We start from the raw sequence: 19,930 nt of genomic DNA on the forward strand, positions 1-19,930 counted from the left end.
TTTTTGGTATGGACAGCAGATTTTCTGCGGCTATACAGCCCAGCAAGGTAATACCTCTATAATAGCTGCGCTGAGTGATATTTCCTTTTCCTGCCTGAAACAGATAATACCTAACATTGAAAGATTTGAAGTAACCATCAGCGCTAGCATGTCTAACACTATCAGCCGAAGCAGCATTCATGGTTGGGCATGTGATATCAGCCGATATTTTGGCAGGGGAGGCTCAGCGGCTGTTCTATTGCACGGTATGAGCGGACCATAATGCTATCAATCAGGGTAAGTCAGGAAGTATAGGATAATGTTTAAAAAAGAAGTGGACACACAGGATGATGTCAAACATTCATAGACTCAAAACTTTTAGTTTCTAAATCTTTCAGGATATATTTTTTTATTGCAAAACGCATACCATTGAATCGAAATTCCTCTTTGTAAAAGCTATATACACAAGATTTTCTCATGGAATATTGGTAAGTATTTCTCAATGAACACTTAACAACTAATTCTAAGTTATCAGAAATGCTGAATATTTGTTCGATTTCTAGCAAGAACTATTTATCTGAGGATGTGAACAAAAATTCTCCTGTAAAATCAAATACAGTATAAACGTCCTGCTTACATGTCGTCAACATATTTCTCACTGGGATAAAATGAGGCTAGCAAGTAACGCCACATACAAACCATATTAAGCAGCCAACCATTGCAAGGCCATCCACATTGCCTCCATCGAACTAAGCCACTAACCCGAGAACATGCTGCCTCTCAACAACTACCCTGGTTATATTTACCACCCACAAGCTGCCTCCTACAAGTATCTACCATCTACCTTTTCACTCACCACTTCTTTTACAGCAGCACAACCACCTTCACCACCGTGATCGCCACCACCGACACAAGAAGGCTTGTACAGAGCCGGCTGAAAGCTACCACGAAACTACCAGCCATGGGCTTTCAGCTTGCTGTCTACCACGGAACTATTCAACCCCTAAATCATGAGAACGTACTTCAAGTACGATGGTTAGCTTCTGCTTTTCCTCACTTGCCACTCTCGTGGCTCCGATTCTTCGGCTCTTCGAGCTCGTTATGTCTTCGGCAACACACCAAAATCATGCTGTCTATTGAAAAGCATGGAAATGGGCTCAAAAGCACAGGCATTTGTAGTGCAAATAGCAAATTAACGGTAACTAACCAAGAAAAGAACTCTTGTGGCGCCAAAGAATGTCCTCTTTCCTATAAATGGTGCAAAGTAGGTGAGCCTCGAACCAAGAGCGGAGAGCTGGCTGGTGTTTTAATGAGCAGCTTAATTTCGTCCTTTGTTTTTCAGAAGAGGGGCGAATGAAGTTCATCCCTTTCATTGTGGAAGTACTATCAACATATTTTGCGGAGGACCTTGTCCTAAATGTTGTCATGTTCAACACGGTAGTTAAGGGAGAGGACGCATTGGTGGTGGATGTTATCACATTGCCTAAACGAGTAATTAGGAACCTGAAATGGGGAATTAAATTAATCATTGACAGTGTCCATCAATATAGTGTTAGCTACCAAGGAATTATACAGATAACCACGGGAAATTCGACAAGAGTAAAAATCAATAGTTGATAAAGATTTAAAATTTAAATCCTCATTTATCTCGTTGAGGTTTGTCTTTGTTTATCAGCTGCCTCCCCACTTAGATAGATACGAGTGCCTATTTCAGTCATTCTTTAAATTTTATTGAAGTAGGTGTGACCTGTAATTAATTGGCTATTGTCTATACGATTTCACAATAGTTAACTTATATTACGAAACTTGAGTTTGAAACTTACGTTAGATCTTTTACAAAGGTTAAATAATTTTTGCGCATTATGAGCGAATCAGAGATAGCTCTCGTTGATATTTCTTTTTGTAATTTTCTTTTGAACCTTCAGCTTAAAAATTTCTTTAAAATCTTTTTAGAATTATCAACATTCTCTGATCTCGGTTGGCGGTCAAAAGATAGTATACGTCCCAGCGCGAAACGAGGATTTGTACCCACGATGGAGTATAAAACCTGAGAAACGCCTTCTGTATCAACACCAACAGCTCTACTAGCAAACTCTATCTCCACCTCCACGCGGTGACTACAGGGAGTTCTTTCTTAATGAACAACTGCAGACGGAGGAGGATGAAGGCGAGTCTCCCGTGCCTGAAAACGGGACAAATTTTATTAACTGGTCCTCCAAGTTGGGGGTTTGATAGGGCTGATAACCCTACACAGAAAACCGATGCTACGAAGCCACAAAAGGAGCCTTGGACAGGATGGCTTTTAAAACGACGAACCCGGCAACGGCAACAGAATAACGCATTTTCTCATGGAACGTGTGCTCCCTGTACAGACCGAATGCTGCTCAGCAGCTAGCCAATACCCTGTTCTAATATAAGGTTGATGTAACAGAGCTGCAAGAGATGCATTGAACAGGGACCGATTTCCTGGAGAAAAGCCACTGCACCCTATATTATAGCGGCCATCCAGTAAACCATGGAGCAGCTTTTTTAGTCAGCCAAAAAATGAAACCTGCTGTTATAGACTTTGAAAATATAAGCGAAAGGCTATGCACTCTGCGTTTGCGAGGTATACTTAGAAATATAAGCTCCATAAACGTTCAAAGTCGGAGTAGGACACCTTCTATGAGGCAGTTGTGTGGACCCTCGAAGCCTGTCCCAAGTATGATATCAAAATTATACTTGGAGATTTCAACAGTCATACTTGGAGATTTCAACCAATTTAACCATGTGTTGATCAAACACCATCACCTTCCAGCCATGATGAATGGCAAAACATATAGCGGAGCTAATATAGACTCGGATCACTATCTCGTTGGCATAGTGCTCCTAGCTCGAATTACAACACCACCTACAATCGACTCTGATAATCAGGTAGGAGTGATAACTGAAGCCATTCACAACACACCCCTCCGTAATACCTATAAGGGAGAAATGGATATCGCAATAACCGCAGTCAACAGATATCCTGGAGATGAAGCATCAACAAATGATCTTCATAACCACCTGAAGGGCGCTATCATTGATGTGGCAACGAACATAATTGGTCCCAATCATAAGAAAAGTCGGAACAGCTTGTTCGGCGATGAATGTAAGCTAGCAACGGAACGGAAGAATGCTGCATACCGAGTAATGTTGCATTCTCAAAAAACGCGGGCATGAACAGAGACTTATCACGAACTCCGTCGAGTGGAAAAGCGACTTCACAAACGGCAAAAGAAAGCTGGGGAGAACCAACTGGTCTGTGAACTCTGGCCGGGATAGTGGATTGCAGCACAATACGCAACCGCACATTCTTCTTTTCTTAAAGTGTCACCCATCCACTGCCGCTTCCGCCAGATCTACATGTACACCGGAATCAGGTCTGTACGCAGACATAGTTCTTCTTTCGAATTTATGTTGGACTTAAGTACGTCAAAGTTATGATGCAGACAATGCTAACGAAGATTCGGAGCATTTGAGTATCAGGGGTGCTCAATCGCGCTGCTTCCAGATAGTAGCACCGACAGAACATAGGCGGCAAGAAACCTTAATTTGATGTTGGTGTTGAGGTATCTGCATTTCCAAATTCCTGGATAAAACAGGAAAAAGCACCGAACGCTAACATTGAGTACCATCAAGCAGGAACAACGCTGCCAAGGTCAATGCAGTTAGGAAGAGTATGTGAGCCTCTTGTATTTATCTTTAGTCCGATTGTACTTGCGTTGTTTTCCAACTCCAGAGCTATTTGGACAAGGTCCATGACTCAATGAGAGCGCAAACAGATGGCATTGATGCAGCAGAAGCATTTGAAGGACGATGTCATGGTCCATTCAAGCCATACACGTCCTACCAAAGATATTGCCCTTGACTTTTCGGGCTGGATCATCCTCCTCCATACGGACTGAGAGACCGGCTAAAGATTCTTCAGAGGATTCTTCTCGCGAACGCGGCCAAGAGTTTGCAATTTTTCTTACAGTCTCCGAGGAATACATGAGAACTGGCAACTGGTCTTGTACAGTAAGAGCTTTGACCCTATGGTGAGACATTTCGAGCGAATCAGTTTTTGTAAGCTGAAATGCCTGGCGTACCAAATTAAACCCGACATGAGTTGCACACGTAGCAGTCACGTGTGATGGGTGACCGATAATAGCACGTCCCATCAGTTGACTTCCGAATATCGGAAGTTAACCTTGTAAATAAGTACGGTTGTATGCCTGACTGGAAAAAAATTAATGCTATCCCCAAATAGTTTTATTGGGACTATGTAGTACCCAATATGGCTCAGTGTTGCTCAACAAGACCAGAGTGGCTCTTCGTCTGTAATGTTGTTAGTCCCCAGGAATGGAAGACCTAGGTGCCGCATACTTTGAATGAATCAGCTTAATGATTTCATCATCTGCACCGATTACCGTGCCACAGGTTTAAAACGAAATCCTGTAGAGTATAGTCATTTTCCTTGAAATTACACTTGAATACTCCACCTGGGCCTAGTAGGGAGGACAAGCTTAGCAACTGTGAATACAACCCAACTATAAAGAGGTAAATGGTAAATGTTTGGCTAGCAAGATTGATAACCTAATTTACGTTGCGGCTACCGCTGCTATTAACCCATGAATGGTAGAAATATGCACAAAAGGACTTTATCATTTTGAGTGTTTCGACTTATTCAAACGGTCGAAAAGTTGAGAACGGAAATTGGTCATGTCACACAACTTCAAAATATATCACCATGGCTGCATACATATTTGAGGATGGCATTGGAAGCTGCCATCTCTTCAGCAATATGACAATCGCTGAAATACGCGACCGCATCCGTAGATATCGCTTTCAGCGAAGGACATAAAACATCTACTTGATTTTTATAAAAATATCGATCTAGAGAAGTCTTTTGAATTTAGAAGCAACGGAGCCGCTACCTTATCCGTTTATCCGAATTTTCCATAAAATGACGACATCTGATATAAAAGAAAATGATATCTCCAAGGAACAGGGTGCCTCTTGCCCGTGAAACTGTCAACCAATTACTTGTCTTCCCACCATTTACAAGGTTTTCATTTCCCAAATGTGATAATTTTACTGAGAACAATGATGAAGAATTGGAACACAAAGTTATCGATACCCTGACAAACATCAAGAGAAATACCAGTCAGGCGTGAAACCCTTAGGTTGGTTACCATTTGGTCCATCTGGGCGGGAGGAGATACCGTGAGGTTTTTTGCTATATACGATCCTTCTTTGCACCCAACCGGACCGCGGGGCAACCAACATCGGTAAGTATACACATTACAAACTAAATGTAATGATATTTTGAGCAACTATTGGTGTGGCATACGTTTCACGAATAATGCCAGCTCAGAAAAATATTTCGATAGGAAACTTTAACTTCAGTCAAAAGGAAGAAAAATTTCATAAGAATAATATTTTCTACAATATGTTGAGTATTACCTGTTTAACCAAATTATCAAACCGATGTTACTTTAAATTTAGACCAAGGGATCACAGTCCATCCATTACACACACAGGCACCTGAAATGAGAAGAAATTGAGAATTTAAAAGTAATCCCAGGTATTCAAGTTAAGATTTATAAGACGATCATTCCATTTTTGGACAAGTTGCTCGAAATTATTTTTGGTATTAGATGCTAGGAAAACAGTATCTACATAAAGCAGTTGACAAACCCGGCTTGATTTGGGGTTATTTGAACGATTGGGCAAATACGGTTGTCAAGAATGTGTTCAAAAGTCGTCATGGTATAGGACAGCAACCGGATCGGAAGGTAGTTTCAACATTCTGGTGGAATACCTTTTTTTCCATATTGAAATTGTGGTGCTTTCTTGCCAGTCATGGTGTTCTACCTTCCTCTATAACCTGATTGCAGAACTCTTTAAGCCACCGTGTTGGATCCCAGCTCTTCGCTTTCCAGAGCTCAGATGCGACGTCGTCAGGTCCTGCTATTTTCCCCGATTTTACTCGTTTTATTGCTTCCTCGACTTCAGTTGCGCTGACAGGTGGAATTGCTCCAAATGTCCGCAATTCTTGGGGAAGTGAAGGACGAACAAATTCTTCTATTGAAATCTATTCGAAATATTCTGGCCATCCATCCTTCGCGGCTCATCGGTCACTAAAGAAAGTATCATTCTTGTTATTAACGCAACAGAAAGTGTTCAACATCCTGTGTACATTGGTGTCGGCTTTTGACGAGTCGATACAGATCCCTCTCGCCCTCCCGAGTGTCCAGTTTATTGTAAAGATCTTTGTAATGGACTGATCGGGTAACAGCGATCATTTTCTTTGCGTTCTGATTAGCCTTCTTATTAATTTGCCAATTGACCAGTGTTTTATTGTTGCCAAACTGATGGTGAAGGCGTTTCTCTTCACGGACCCTTATTTCGACGTCGCTATTCCAAAGTCCAGTATCACGGTTAATGAACCGCTTACCTGGCTTGGTGACCACGAGAGTTGTATAGACCACTTTGTAGACCGTGTTTTTTTTAAGTTGGTTCTACGACTCTTCCACACTCATAATGCATCGTAATCGCGTAAGTGAGACCATTTCTTCTCTCCTCTCACGGAATCGCAATCATTTAATACGCGGCAGGCCAGTATATTCCTCGCGCTGTTTTATCGGTGGTTTGATTCGCAAGACGGCAATCAATGGCTCTGCTGTCAGTGATGGTGGTAAAATGTCAGCATTTTAGGAGACTGTAGTCGATTTTCATTTTACTGTTCCCACTATAAAATGTAGGAAGCTGAGAAAACTGTTCGATTAATCATGTCTTCATAAGTACAAAGTCATGGGTGTCCGCTATTGTGCTCTACTTTTTCACGCACATGACCATTAAGATCACTCCCAATGACATCGTCACAGGTCTTTGCATCGAGAAGATGCCAGAAGGCATCTTTCTCGACATCAAGTCGACCTGTCTGTGACACGGCGAAAACGTGAATCGTGCGATCAGCTGATATAATGATGAGCTTCATCAGCTGCTCATCAAATCACTCGACTTATTTAAAAGAATCACGAAAACCTTCAGAGATGGCAATGCTAACACCGTATTGAGTGTGTGGGCTACCAAAATAGAGAAGTTTATAGCCATTTTTACTGTGACTTGTTAAGCTTGCCAGTGAAGGTGCCAATATTTAGCGTGGAGAAACGTATTTATTTTGCTCGGATAATTTACTTACGTTCCGACCCCGTCCATACGTCAATAGCCCATCTGTTGACAGGACCGAAGCCCGTCCTGCCGCGTCGAAGGAGGTGAACACCCTATCATTTCTTCGAGGCTATCTACTCAACACGATCATTTTGATTTTGACGACATTAGATGCATTTTCTTGGTCGGCTTGTGGCAGGACATGTCACCAATAGAAACCAGATCAAATTTAAGGTCAAAGACCCCAAAGATCATTCGTGTTTTTCTCTCGTTCATTCTTCCTACTGGCTTCTTCCTGCCTAAGCTACTTCTGGATGGCTGCCATCACCCTTTCGACTTCGCAGGCTGCTTCATTAGATATTGTTCCAATCTTATTTGTTGTATTTTCCAGTGCATCTGCCCATATTGGGGTTGCATACGTTGGGTATAGGACGGATCCTTGTAGGACTTCAGATGTCGTTTGATATTCCGTTCCGTCTCCTGATTCGCAGTACAGAAACCTATCGATTATGAAGTTGCCAAATCATCCCCAGGAGCTTCCTTACACAGTCGCTCGGAGTGGTCGCTTTTACTTCTTAGTATAGCCACATGCAATTTTTTCCGCGACTCTTCGTATTGTTCATGAAGCTGCTCGCATCCAGATCGGTTTCTGTTTCGTTGACTGCGTCTTCTGGCCTTGATGCTGCTTCGAAAGTTTCCTCGTCAAACCTGTCTTCCGGAACCAATTCATTATTGTAAATTATGGCCTAATGATTACTGTAAGTGTAACTTTCGTTAACGTGCCACTAGAGATCCTTAGCTAAAGTGTCACTAACAAAAAATGGCATCTATCACCGACTCCAGTTCCCTTCTTCGGAAAGTTTGATGCATCTAGTACTTCCTAGAACAAGATTCAGATCAGAAAGAACTTCAAGTAATACACGCCCTGTGGCGTTCTTTTCTCGGCTGCCCCCTTCTTCAGCCCACGCGTTAAAGTCGCCAGCTATGATTTTAGGGTTATGCTTGCTTGCATCCCTCGCTAACCTATCCTCCAAAAATTGAAACTCCTCTCTCGTAAGACTTGGTGCCGTATGGTAGCTGTAGATGGATATACCACCTACTTTCGCTCGCGTGAAGCAACTCTCGAGTATCTTCATTGTTCCTTTTATGGCACGACTTCCCCATTAGCAAATCGCCGTTTTTCCTTTCTTATCCGCACCCCAAATTCCAATGTGTTGGTTTTTGTATTGTTCGCAGAAAATGGCGACGTCGATTTTTCTTTCAATTATTGTCTGAGAGAGTATTTCCTAAGCTGCTAATTTAGTTGTAAGAATGTCATTTGCACATAGTGTTGATCGCTTTTTTAAACACGGGACATGTGCTGCTGCAAAAATTCTTCGGAGGATTCTTCCCTCGAAAGCCGTAGAATATCACTCTCCTGAATTTACTGTATATACAGCTGGAACCCTAAAGCTTGGCAAATTTCCTCCACGGTAGTAATCTCGTCTATATCCTTACATTCAGTGACTACTTGATTTCTACTCAGTTTGACTTCTGCCGTTTCCCTCTGTGACGACTAAATTTTCTTCTACAGGTCTCCTGACTTTTCACCTGGTTCAAATTCAAGCAGTGTGTTCCTTCCTTCCTTATACGGTACACACTTTCACGTGAAGGAGGTGTCGGTCTTGACCTGCGCGGAATGTCGGCGTAGGCAAGATTACTTTTTTTTCGTTACGATAAGCACATAAGGTCGGCTTCTCCCCTACAGCTTCCTCCTGTGGAACCTTCAATGTTTTTGCCGTCTTTTGCCATGAGAACTGGGAGTCTTCCGATGGGCAATTTTTTTGATTTACCTAGAGGCGTTTTTTCTATTTTTTGTTTTCCGATTCATTGAGGAGAATCCGCTGCTCTATTAGACTCTCTCAATCTTTTACGGAGCTCCGAAGTTCCTTTTCTACCAATTTTAATTTGCCTTGCTGCATTTAAAAGAATGCTCGAGCTTCTCCTAAGTGTGCTCTTGGCGTTAATTGCACCACCGCAATTTCTACTGATTTCCCTCCTTTAAATATTTTCAATCCATCACGTACGTCTAAGAATGCAGCCCTAACGCCCATTCATGCAGTGAGTTACATTGTTCTATCATGAACTTAAAGGGCTCCAGATATATGCAAAAGAGAGGTGTACAATTTGTTTTCATCGAATGTAGTCATGTGGGTTATCAAACATCTCAATTAGTACTTTCCATATCAAGTCTTAGTTTTTAAGCCGATTGCAAGAGTAAGGGGGTCATAAAGAGGCACTTAAATTGAGGAGCCATTCTCAGAAACTACTCACCAAAAAAATCATAACGATGCCCCTATGTGACATGTAGGCTCCGAAATACTTTTCATACCAATATTTACTAAAATAAAATTAATAATAATAAATTGATATATTTTTAAAATTTACTGCGAGCTCCCCTTTGTATTAATATAGGCTTTAATATGGAATAGGTTACTGAAAAGTTTGGTGGTAGGGTAGGTAGGTAGGTATCAGTGGCCGCTCCGAGGTGCCCAATTAGCGCTTTGGTGCGCCGTTCTGATGCCACAAACTCCTAAGACCGTGACTGTTGTTATGGGAGCAGGAAGGCAGAGTCCAGCCGGCTCGGATCTTCAGAGCCAGCCAGAAGCATTCACGAAGGAAAGCAGCTCTTCGACCCTGCAGCTAGAAATCTGTCTGAGGTCCCCAAAGAATGGTTTACCCAGTGTCCGCAGCCTGACTCTAGCCAGAGCTGGGCAATCGCAGAGAAAGTGCATCAGGGTTTCCCTTCCTTCTCCGCAGCTTCGGCAATGCGAGTTGTAGGGTATGCCGAGCCTAGCGGCATGGTCCCCTATGGGCCAGTGCCCCGTGCAGACCGCCGTAATCTTGAACGCATTCGCACGCGTCTGGCACAGTAGCTCTCGTGATCGGGTTATGTTATAAGCGGCCAAATTCTCCTTGACTTGGCTTGTAAGCCTTCGCCATCTCAGGCCCGCGGCTACTAAGTAGTGCGAGTAGACTCCGCCCCCAACAGTCGCCAGTAGAACACCGACTGTATTCGCCGAGGGACTGCCAAGAGCAGCCCGCTCATTTCCCTCTATGTTCCTATGTCCGGGAACCCAGAGGAGGGTGACCTTGAGCGTGCCGCCCAGATGGTTGAGCGCGTCTTTGCACTGCCCCACCAGCCGGGAAAATGTCGTGATTGAGTACAAGGCCTTGATGGCCGCTTGGCTATCGGTCACAATGGCTATGTTACGCTTGGGGCTCGAATCACGCACCAGCCATCGACAGACTTCCAATATCGCCAGTACTTCCGCCTGGAATACACTGGCGAAACCTGGGAGACCATGCGACTTGGTTGGATACACCGTGTGTATTCGAGAAAACACCCGCGCCAACTCCATAGGCCATCTTTGATCCAGTTTGGTGGTAGTCCTACTATTATTAACGAAGTTACCGAAGGTTTTTCTTTCTTTTCTTCTTTTGCGTCAAATTGCAGTTTTACTTTTCGCCACCTTTCCAATATCCGGTAGAGCTCTTTCGATGCGCTTTTCATCCTCAATCTAATTATCTTTCATTTTATATTCTTGACACATAGTTCTGTCAGTTGATGAGGGTAACCTCGGAAGTAAAGGGACCGGTACTGGAAACAGGAACGAATCGAATCTGCTTGCTAGTTCGCTCCTATGACCTCGAGCTGATAATTTCCAGGATTCTCACCTCATATAGAGGATTTACCTTGAGGAATATACAGATGATCTTCAATATACTTTCAGATAAATTTCTATACCATCACTAATAGTACCGAATCAGTGAAGTTAGTTTACTCATATATGGTTACTGCTGACCATTTGCTTTGGACTGTTTTAAAACCCAAAAATGACACTTTCCCTTTAAAAAATCGATGGAAATGAAAGCTTTAGGCATTTTTTTAAAGCGGTTGAAATGACTCAAACGTTATTGAAAAATCATCGAATAATTAATGATTTTCGTCCCCTTTCCAATTGCATATTGAGTGCGTAGTTGTGCAATCATCCGGGGAGTTTTTTTTTCATGTGTTAATAAAATAATATATAGCTCCTGGTTCATATTTTTGTCCATAGATACTTTATAGGTGGCTAGTCCCACTGAACACAACAATTTCATAACCTTTGTGACCAACTTCCGTACAGTTTTTATAGCTCCCTTGGTTGAAGGTTATACTTCCCGTCTGTAATATATAATTAAATTTAGATCGCAACGAGGAATCAACCAGAACGCAATATCAATTGCTATTAGTCTGATCTGCGTCCATCTCGGTTAATCTGCGTAATTTGTCCGGTTTTACTACTGATTCTCATGCTTTAAAACGTTTTGTTCCACGTTCCATGACTGTGGCGGAAGATATCAGAAATAGAACACATAATAACACGTTGCTAGTTCGTTTCGAGGAATTGTTGTTGGCGCTATGTTGATGCCGCTACTATTGTCGCCACTGGAACGATTTCCCACCACACCACAGACATACATATACTGGTAAAAACCCCCTTCAGCCGGCTTCAACATTTCAACAGTGTGCCAACTCGTGCTCTGCATGACCTTCCTTTTAATTGTGGGCCGCAAAGGAGAATATGAGGACAACACCCAATAAGGCATGTATGTATATTCATCCTGCTTTCCTTAGGAGTGGATGCACGTGAGGATTTTCGCTGAGTCGGGATAAAGAACAAAAAATTAAATAATAAAGAAGTAACACTGAAATTTTAGTGGAAAAAAGAAAAGTGTTAAGTTTCACAGGCTTGGATGCACAGTCTCAGAAATGGCCGAAATCTGTCAAATATTCTTTCAATATGCATCCATCAGAGGCATGTATTTTTTGGTGAGATACACAACGCTCTTCTATTACGTGTAGAGGCTCCTCATATCCTCATTCTATGCGGACCAATTTGGATGAAGTGATAAAGTTGTTGTAGCCGATAGTGTCCTCGAACATTATAGGCACAGGATGGATGGACAGACTAAGACAGACCAGGATACGGAGATAGCTATAGCACACCGGTTGGCCCCGTGAGTGAACGTCCCAACTTAGATCACCACCATTCCATCAGTCGACACGGTTCTTCTGGGAGTTGCTGGGCTAACTGTTACATAGCATGGATGGTATGGATTACGGCAAACATGCATTTGTCCTCGTAGTAGTGAAAGCGTTTTGTTCTTCGCATCATGCCAACGAAGTCCTTGCGCTAGTTGCGCTCCGTAGTCACAACATGTTGTACGAGTACATACAGATCATGATGAGGATTACAAGGACGCGAGGACAACCACTACGGCGACGTCCACTTCGTAATGCTTCTTGAGGATGATGAGGATAACGTCAACGGGAATGGCGAGTACTGAACTTCACAGGTTAGTTTATGAAGTTAATTTTCGTATTTGGATTTCTTACAAACGGGAAAGTGTTCAGCTTAGTCCTTAAGGAAAATAGTGTTCATGAATAAGGAGATAGTTGAACTACTTCTCAGGTAGAGGCACAGTTATTAGGGGTAAGGATATGTATACCACTCCAATAATCAGATAAACTGATATCATTATCCCAATTTGGGAAAATCGGTCAAAGGCAAATATGAAAATATTTTGTCCGCTTACTATATAGTTGTGAGAGGGACAGAGAGATTCCGTAAACAGAGGGCAAGCAATCGCCAAGGATAATTCAAGGTAAGGAATTGCTTTTCCCTCCAAGTATTAAATCATTTAATCGCAAACATTACGTTCGAAGTTATTTCCAATCAAATGATCTACTCGCTATAAACGCAAGATTTATGGATGCTCATAAAGATTCTCACACATGACACAGTGTCGCTGCCAATAAAATACAATGCGAAAAACATCAACCTGTGTAAGGTAGAGGTGGAGGTCTACATATGCGTTTTCAAGATTTTCTGATTTCTGCAATAATTGATGAAGTGCATTTAGGCTTGGCTTTGGCTTTGATCGTTCAGTTGTTCTGCTATGCACACCGTACCGCTCGCTATACCGCAGTCGTTTCAGTATGACTGGCTTACAGTGGTTGGCTTTGGCCTTAAGCCGATGCAGTTTTGCATCAAGCCAAGTTGAATGCAAAAATTTTCAATCGGTCATGGTAATTGGGTCTCGCGTTCATGTAACCTGCATTCACGCCTAAAGTGCAAGTGCAAGCTGCAGTGCTGCGGTTGTGGTGCGACACATTTGCAGCGCGCAATTAACTGGTAGGAGCAGATAGTTATATTTTCGTTCGATACAGGTAATTGGTGACGCTGGATTACTACCATTAGGTTCCATGCAGTGGATCCTGCGAAACTACCAGGACTCTAAACATCGTCTTCAGCACCTCGGACTTTCTTAGTGGACTCCAGAGAAACTCCCAAAGTAACAGCGATCTTGCGTTTGTTCTTATCAGAACCCCAGATGTTGACTCAACCCTGCACAAAGTGCATCCCGCTCATTGCATGGCACCAAACACATTAAGGCTCATTGAAAAAACGCAGTAAGAAAATGAAGTCAATGTCAGCTTCGACTCTTCTCAAAATGGTCACGAATTGCTCGCGTATTTGTTGCATTACTCTTTTTGTTACTATGAGCAATGTCACAAGCATTAGTGCACATTGTTTTTGTTGTTATTATGGTTTGTTGTTTTTCTCATTTCTTTTTGCATTTGTGATGCATTCGCTGTCATTTGCATAAATTTTATACTTAAAGAACGTGCGAATAAAGCTGGCAGAATTTATTATATTCGATATTTTGTTATTGGTTAATTGCAAGAATATTAAGAATGGATTTATGAGTTGACATTGTAGATTGACATTGAAAATTTTAGTTGCAGAGAATATCAAGTAATTACGCGCACATAAAATTGTGGAAAACTATGTTGACGGGAGAATGTGCAGGTAAATATGCAGTTTGAACTTGAAAGATTTCTTGAGAAAAAGGCGGTCGTACTGAAAGTTGGCGAATGGAATTGAAGCCGGATTTGTGATAAGAGTGTATTAATGAAAAATATCAAAATATGATTGAAATTACTGAATTAGTTGGAGATAGAAGAATTTTGCATTGTGGCCGAAAATCGTTTTTAAGGCCACTTATCGGACGCTGCCTCACCCCCAGGGCAAAGGTGAGGCAGCGTCAGATGAGTTGCCTCTGCCCTGGACTCATCAGACGCTGCCTCACCTCTGCCCTGGTGGTGAGACAGTGTCTGATGAGTTGCCTCTGCCTTGGACGAAACCTTCAGTCAGTTTTTTCGTTCATTTTTTAAGGTTTTGTGTAAAACTGTCTGTCTGTCTATCACATGCACTTTTCTCCAAAACGGCTAAACCGATCCGAACGAAATTTCGTGGACATATGGGAACTATGAAATCCCACGCATAGAGTGAGTGACATAAATTTGTGTGCAGTTTAAAGAGGGGCTCCCCATACAAGTAAAGGGGGGCTCCCCATACATGTAAAAGGGGGATGTACAATTTTTTCCATACAATATACTAATGTGGGGCATTGAATCAAAGGCCTCGATTAGTACCTTCCGAATCTGATATTAATTTTGATGTGAATTGCAAAGCACGGGAGTAAAGAGTCAAAATGTGCATACTTAAAGTGTGACACGACTCAATTTCGGAAACAACCAAACCCAAAAATCCGAAAAAAATCAGGGCGGTGCATTCCATTCATGAAGAATCTACTTCTCCCTAGCCCTTTTTAAGGTTTTGTGTAAAACTGGTGTACTGTCCGTCTATCCGTCTATCTGTCCGTCTGTCTGTCTGTCTGTCCGTCACACGCATTTTTCTCGGAGACGGTTATAGCGATTGACACCAACTTTAGTGGAAAGGTAGGAATTGTGAATGCTTACGCATACAGTAAGCTACATGCTGGTACGTCGAATTTAAGGCGGGTTCCTATGCATGCAAAAGGGAGGTGTACATTTTTTTCACCAAATATGGGGTATATCAAATGAAAGGTCTCGGTTAGTACTTTCCGAACCTGGTCTTAGTTTTGACATTTGTTGGAAAGGCGGGGAGTTCGGGGATTCGAAAGTGATCATTTGTTTAACGAGGCCATTCTCAGAAAGCGCTCCACTGAAAAATTTGAAAAATATATAATATAATATAATAATAGTATATTACTCTAATTTTTAGTAATTGTCTGCAGAACCCCCTTAAGTTCATCGTATTACCACGAAATTTTGCATCAATGTGGGCTACAACATAGAGAGACAACTTTGACCTATTATAACTTTCTTAGTAATAGTGCGATTTCCATCAAACTTGGTATAATCATGTTTTATATTATACCCTATATTACAGATTACCTGATAATATGAACTTAAAGGGGTTTTTGTAGTCAATTACTAAAAGTATAGTAATATATTATTATTAACTTTATTTGAAAACGTATTACCGGACCTAAGCATCGTATAGTATCAGCTTCACGATTTTTAAGATTTTTGGGCTGGGTAGGTTCTGAAAATGGATCAGTCAAAACTGAGCATTGGAAAGTACTAATTGAGACCTTTCATTTGATACCCCACATGACTATTTTGTGAAAAAAAAATTGTACGCCCCTTTTTTTGCTTGTATGGAGACTCACCACCTAAATTCCACGTAGAACGATATTACTCACTGTATGATTGTGCGTTCACAGTTCCCACCTCCCCAAATTTGGTGTCAATTTGTATAATCTTAGCTCTGAAAAATTCGTGGGACAGACAGACAGACATGTGAAAAGCAATTGACGAGCAAACACTCATAGATTTATGGTTGGACCAGGATAATATACCAGGCGGTGAGAGCCCTCCATATCACGAAGTGTATCGAGACGAGATGCGACTGATCGATGCCAAAGCGTAATGCTTTAACCTTGCTGGTTGAATAGTGAATTATCTGATCAATGGTTGACGTGTCATCGGGCCAGACGAGCAGCCCAGAGATATATGGGTAGGATTGACAATTTCCGTGTTGGCAAAAAAGCTTGAAAAAACCTGAAACTAGCTATGCAGTAAAGCAAGAAAGACTGCTTCAGACAACTCTGCCCAAAGACGTACATATACCCATGGGAACTATCGACAGGGTTGGAATGGGAATATTCAAAGGTTAGGCAACTGCGCAAATTACAGGTCCCGATCTCCTACTGGGAGGCTTATCAGACCGGCAATTCGACTTCTTTGCGGCCAAATCCACCGTCGATGCCAACAAATTGATCACTGGTTTAGCTCACAATGCAATGCACGGATGAGGTGGCACTATCAAATATTGCGCAGTGATTACCCTTAATGTGCAAAATGTGTTCAACTCGGCCAGTTGAAACCTTATAAGGAAGTTATTGGCGGCGATTGGTGTTTCTAGTTACCTAGCTGCGCTTGTCGACAACTTTAACAGATAGAAGACTCTGATACGACACAGAAAATGGACCTAGAGAATACATTGTCTGCACGGGTGTTCCACAGGGCTCTGGTCTGAGACCACCTTTATGGAACATCATGTACAATGATGTCCTCAACATCCCAGTTACTAGCGAGGCGACATAAAGTATTGCGCAACGAGGCTTGCGAATCAAACCATCGATAAAATGGTGGCGATTTCGTGAGCAAAGAGAAAGAAAGCGTCGCTGTTACCCGACCCGATCCTTACGATAAATGGGACACTCGAAATGACAAGAAAGATCTCGATATCAGAATATCGAACACTTCTGTTGCGTTAACGACAAGAATGGTACTTTGTTTACCGATCGAAAAGTCGCGATGGATATATGGCGGGAATCGTTCACATAACCACAGATCAAACCGAGTTTGTCAAGAACTACTGACGCAATACACGCTGCGCGGTTACTCATGGAGAAACACCATCAGAAACGTCGCCTTTTTTACATTGCATTTCTGGATCTAGCAAAAACGTTTGGCCACACGAACTCATCTGGTTTACTCTATGGGAAAACCTAATGCCATAACAACTCGTATGTTGAGTTAAACTGTTCTACCTCGATCCGAAAAGTAAAGCTTGAAGTGCCACCGGTATATCAGAACCGCTTCATATCGCTATCCATGTTGATCAAGAAAGCACCCTTCCACCACTCCGCTCCATACACAGATTTATACAGAAGATGATCTCGAGCAATTTGTACAAAGTGGAATGATCACCTAATGTAGTACGATCTCGGATTGAATCTGAATAAAACAGAATTTTTGATAACCGATTCCCATAAAACAGGTACTATCGCTGTTAGTGGTAGTGATCTGCTCAGAACTGAGAGATTTAAATATCTGGGATCAATGCTATCAGCCATTGGTGAACTGCTTACGATATTGCTGCACGTATTAGCGCAATCTGGATTAAGTAACGTTCAACAACTCACGTCTCAAGTCGAAAAGTTACTGTAATGTCGTCCGCTCCGTCGCTCTATATGGTTCTGAGTGTTGGCCGACTATAAAAGGTAATGAAGAGCGTTTCGCGGTAATAGAGATCGGATGTTGCGTTGGACATGTGGCGTGACACGCCTTGATCACACACAAATAAGGATTTTCGCGATCGACACGGGGTTGCACCGATGGTAAAAAGAGAAGCGTTTTCAATGGTATGGTCACGAATTTCGCGCTAACCGGAATTCACTTGGCAAGATTGCTGTGCGCGTCGAAGTAAACGACCAAAACGCTGGCCAAAATAACTATGAATGAAAACCTCGCAACTGAATCCAGATCAGCCTACCTCGCTCCTGAAAGAAACTAAGGCTGAATTGGAGGAAGATTTATATAAGCTATGGGTGCGATGTATCGCCTAAAAAGCTTCTTTCCTACTTGACTTCTAAAATCGCCCAGTAAGATTTTGATGTTATGTTGGGACAGGGCCGCAAGGTTTATTCTACTGGCTAATGGAAGATGTTCTTCTTTGACTTTGCAGTCTTCTCTGTGAGGCTGATATTTCGAAATTCGCTTCGCGAGCCCTAATTTCATAGTCGTTCCCTTATGATTCCAGAGCCAATAACAGCAGATTTATTTTTTTGGATCACTAGGAAAGCTACTCCATGCACATAGTGTACAGGATGATAGATATGTCTTGCATTCGGACAAGGTGTCCCTGCTGCTGGTCAGTGTTCGCTCTACGCTTTTCATGGGGGTGGGTTTTGTATGCAGTATTCACAATAAACAAGTCGGGAAACCGGGAGCTGGACGCTTTAGGTGTGAGAGATTTTGTGTATTTCTTTAAAAATATTTCGGCGTGCATTTGTCCCATTAGTACGTAGCACGTAATATATGCTTACATTATGTGAAAATATTTACTTTCGCGTGATATTGATATTCAAAGGCATGATTTTGCAAAGAAGCGACAACTATGACCTATTGTAACTTTGTTAGTAATAGTGCGATTTCCATGGTAGGATCATTCTCTATGTTATAGCCAATACTGCTACAAAATTTCATGGTGAACTCAGGATAGTTTTGTGGCCAATTACTGAAAATTATAGTAATATACTATTAATAACTTTATTTGAACAGATATTGGTATGGAGAGTATTTCGGAGCCTAGGCACCATATAATGGCAGCCTCTTGATTTTTGGGTTTGCGTAGTTTCTGGGAGTAGGCCCTTTAAATGAATGATCACTTTCGACCACCGCACTCCTCACCTTTCCAACCACTGTCAAAACTAAGACTGGCATTGAAAAGTACTAATTGAGACCTTTCATTTGATACTCCACATGACTATATTTGGTGAAAAGAAAATTGACACACCCCTTTTGCATGTATGGAGTCTCCCCTTAAATTTGACATGAAATAATGTAACTCACTGTATGCGTGATCGTTCATAGTTCCCACCATTCCACCAAATTTGGTATCAGTAGCTATAACCTTCTCCGAGAAAAATGCGCGTCGTGACAGACAGACAGGCAGACAGTAAACCAATTCTAATAAGGTTTTGTTTTACACAAAACTTGAAAAATTGGACCAAAATTCTACAGGCAGAAATAGAAAATTTATTAGATTCGGTCGACGCACTTTTGTATACGTGTAATTTTAGATGACGTCGGATACCAGTTGACTCAGCTGTGAATGAGTATCTGAGTCAAACCAGGGTAATAATCACGGACGAGTGCATTTCTGACCACATTGCCTCCTACAGGGTACTATAATCCTGTGGTGTACGGTCTTGAATGAAGTGCTCTAACACACTTCAAGGCCGAGATCCAACTGGATTGTCGCGCCAACGATTATTAGTATAATTTTAGATAGAACAGTTTCGGTAAAAAAGCTACTGAAGATATAATTAAATTTAGCTGAATTACTTTCAGAACAAAAAGATATTTTGTTTCCACATTTTCCTATTTCGCTGTTAATGTTCAAAAAATACAATAAGACATTCATGATGAAAATAAAAAGAAAAACGATAGATACAAGTTCAACTCCACGAGACGACCATATCAAAACTTTTACAACTAATATTTCCGTAGGTATTCACTTTGTTAATAAAGAGATTATGAAAGACGCACAGAGCACAGTTGCCGCTTCTTTTCATCACCAATTCAAAGCAGAAGTATAAGAAAAGCAGTTCCCGTACCTAAATGAGTAACCCAAATCGCCACTTTCATACACACAGGTTCATATGTAGAAAGCAATGTTTTTCCGAAAAATTCCCTGCAGCAAAGCGTGGGACATAAGAGGAAATTGTACTGAAAAATATGGCATATTCACGAGTTGTATGATGCTTTCAAATGGTCACCACTGTCTAAGAATATTAAAGTGAAAAATGTCACCGGCCATACTGACTAATAATATACACACTTACA

General features: G+C 41.7%; 1 protein-coding gene across 12 annotated transcripts in view; it reads right to left on the minus strand.

The window, feature by feature from the left end:
• LOC119647229 overlaps nucleotides 1-19,930 on the minus strand; it is a 233,758-nt gene that overhangs the window by 40,153 nt on the left and 173,675 nt on the right. For 11 of the 12 annotated variants that reach the window (XM_038048074.1, XM_038048075.1, XM_038048073.1 and 8 more), the window contains one exon: nucleotides 5,446-5,526. The gene's annotated coding sequence lies outside the window, so the exon portion shown is untranslated. Of the gene's footprint in view, nucleotides 1-835; nucleotides 943-5,445; nucleotides 5,527-19,930 lie in introns of those variants that run through there. The other variant, XM_038048077.1, reaches the window with a different exon arrangement.

Source organism: Hermetia illucens, chromosome 1 (genome assembly GCF_905115235.1).
Source record: "Hermetia illucens chromosome 1, iHerIll2.2.curated.20191125, whole genome shotgun sequence".
In the NCBI taxonomy this organism is placed as follows: domain Eukaryota; kingdom Metazoa; phylum Arthropoda; class Insecta; order Diptera; family Stratiomyidae; genus Hermetia; species Hermetia illucens.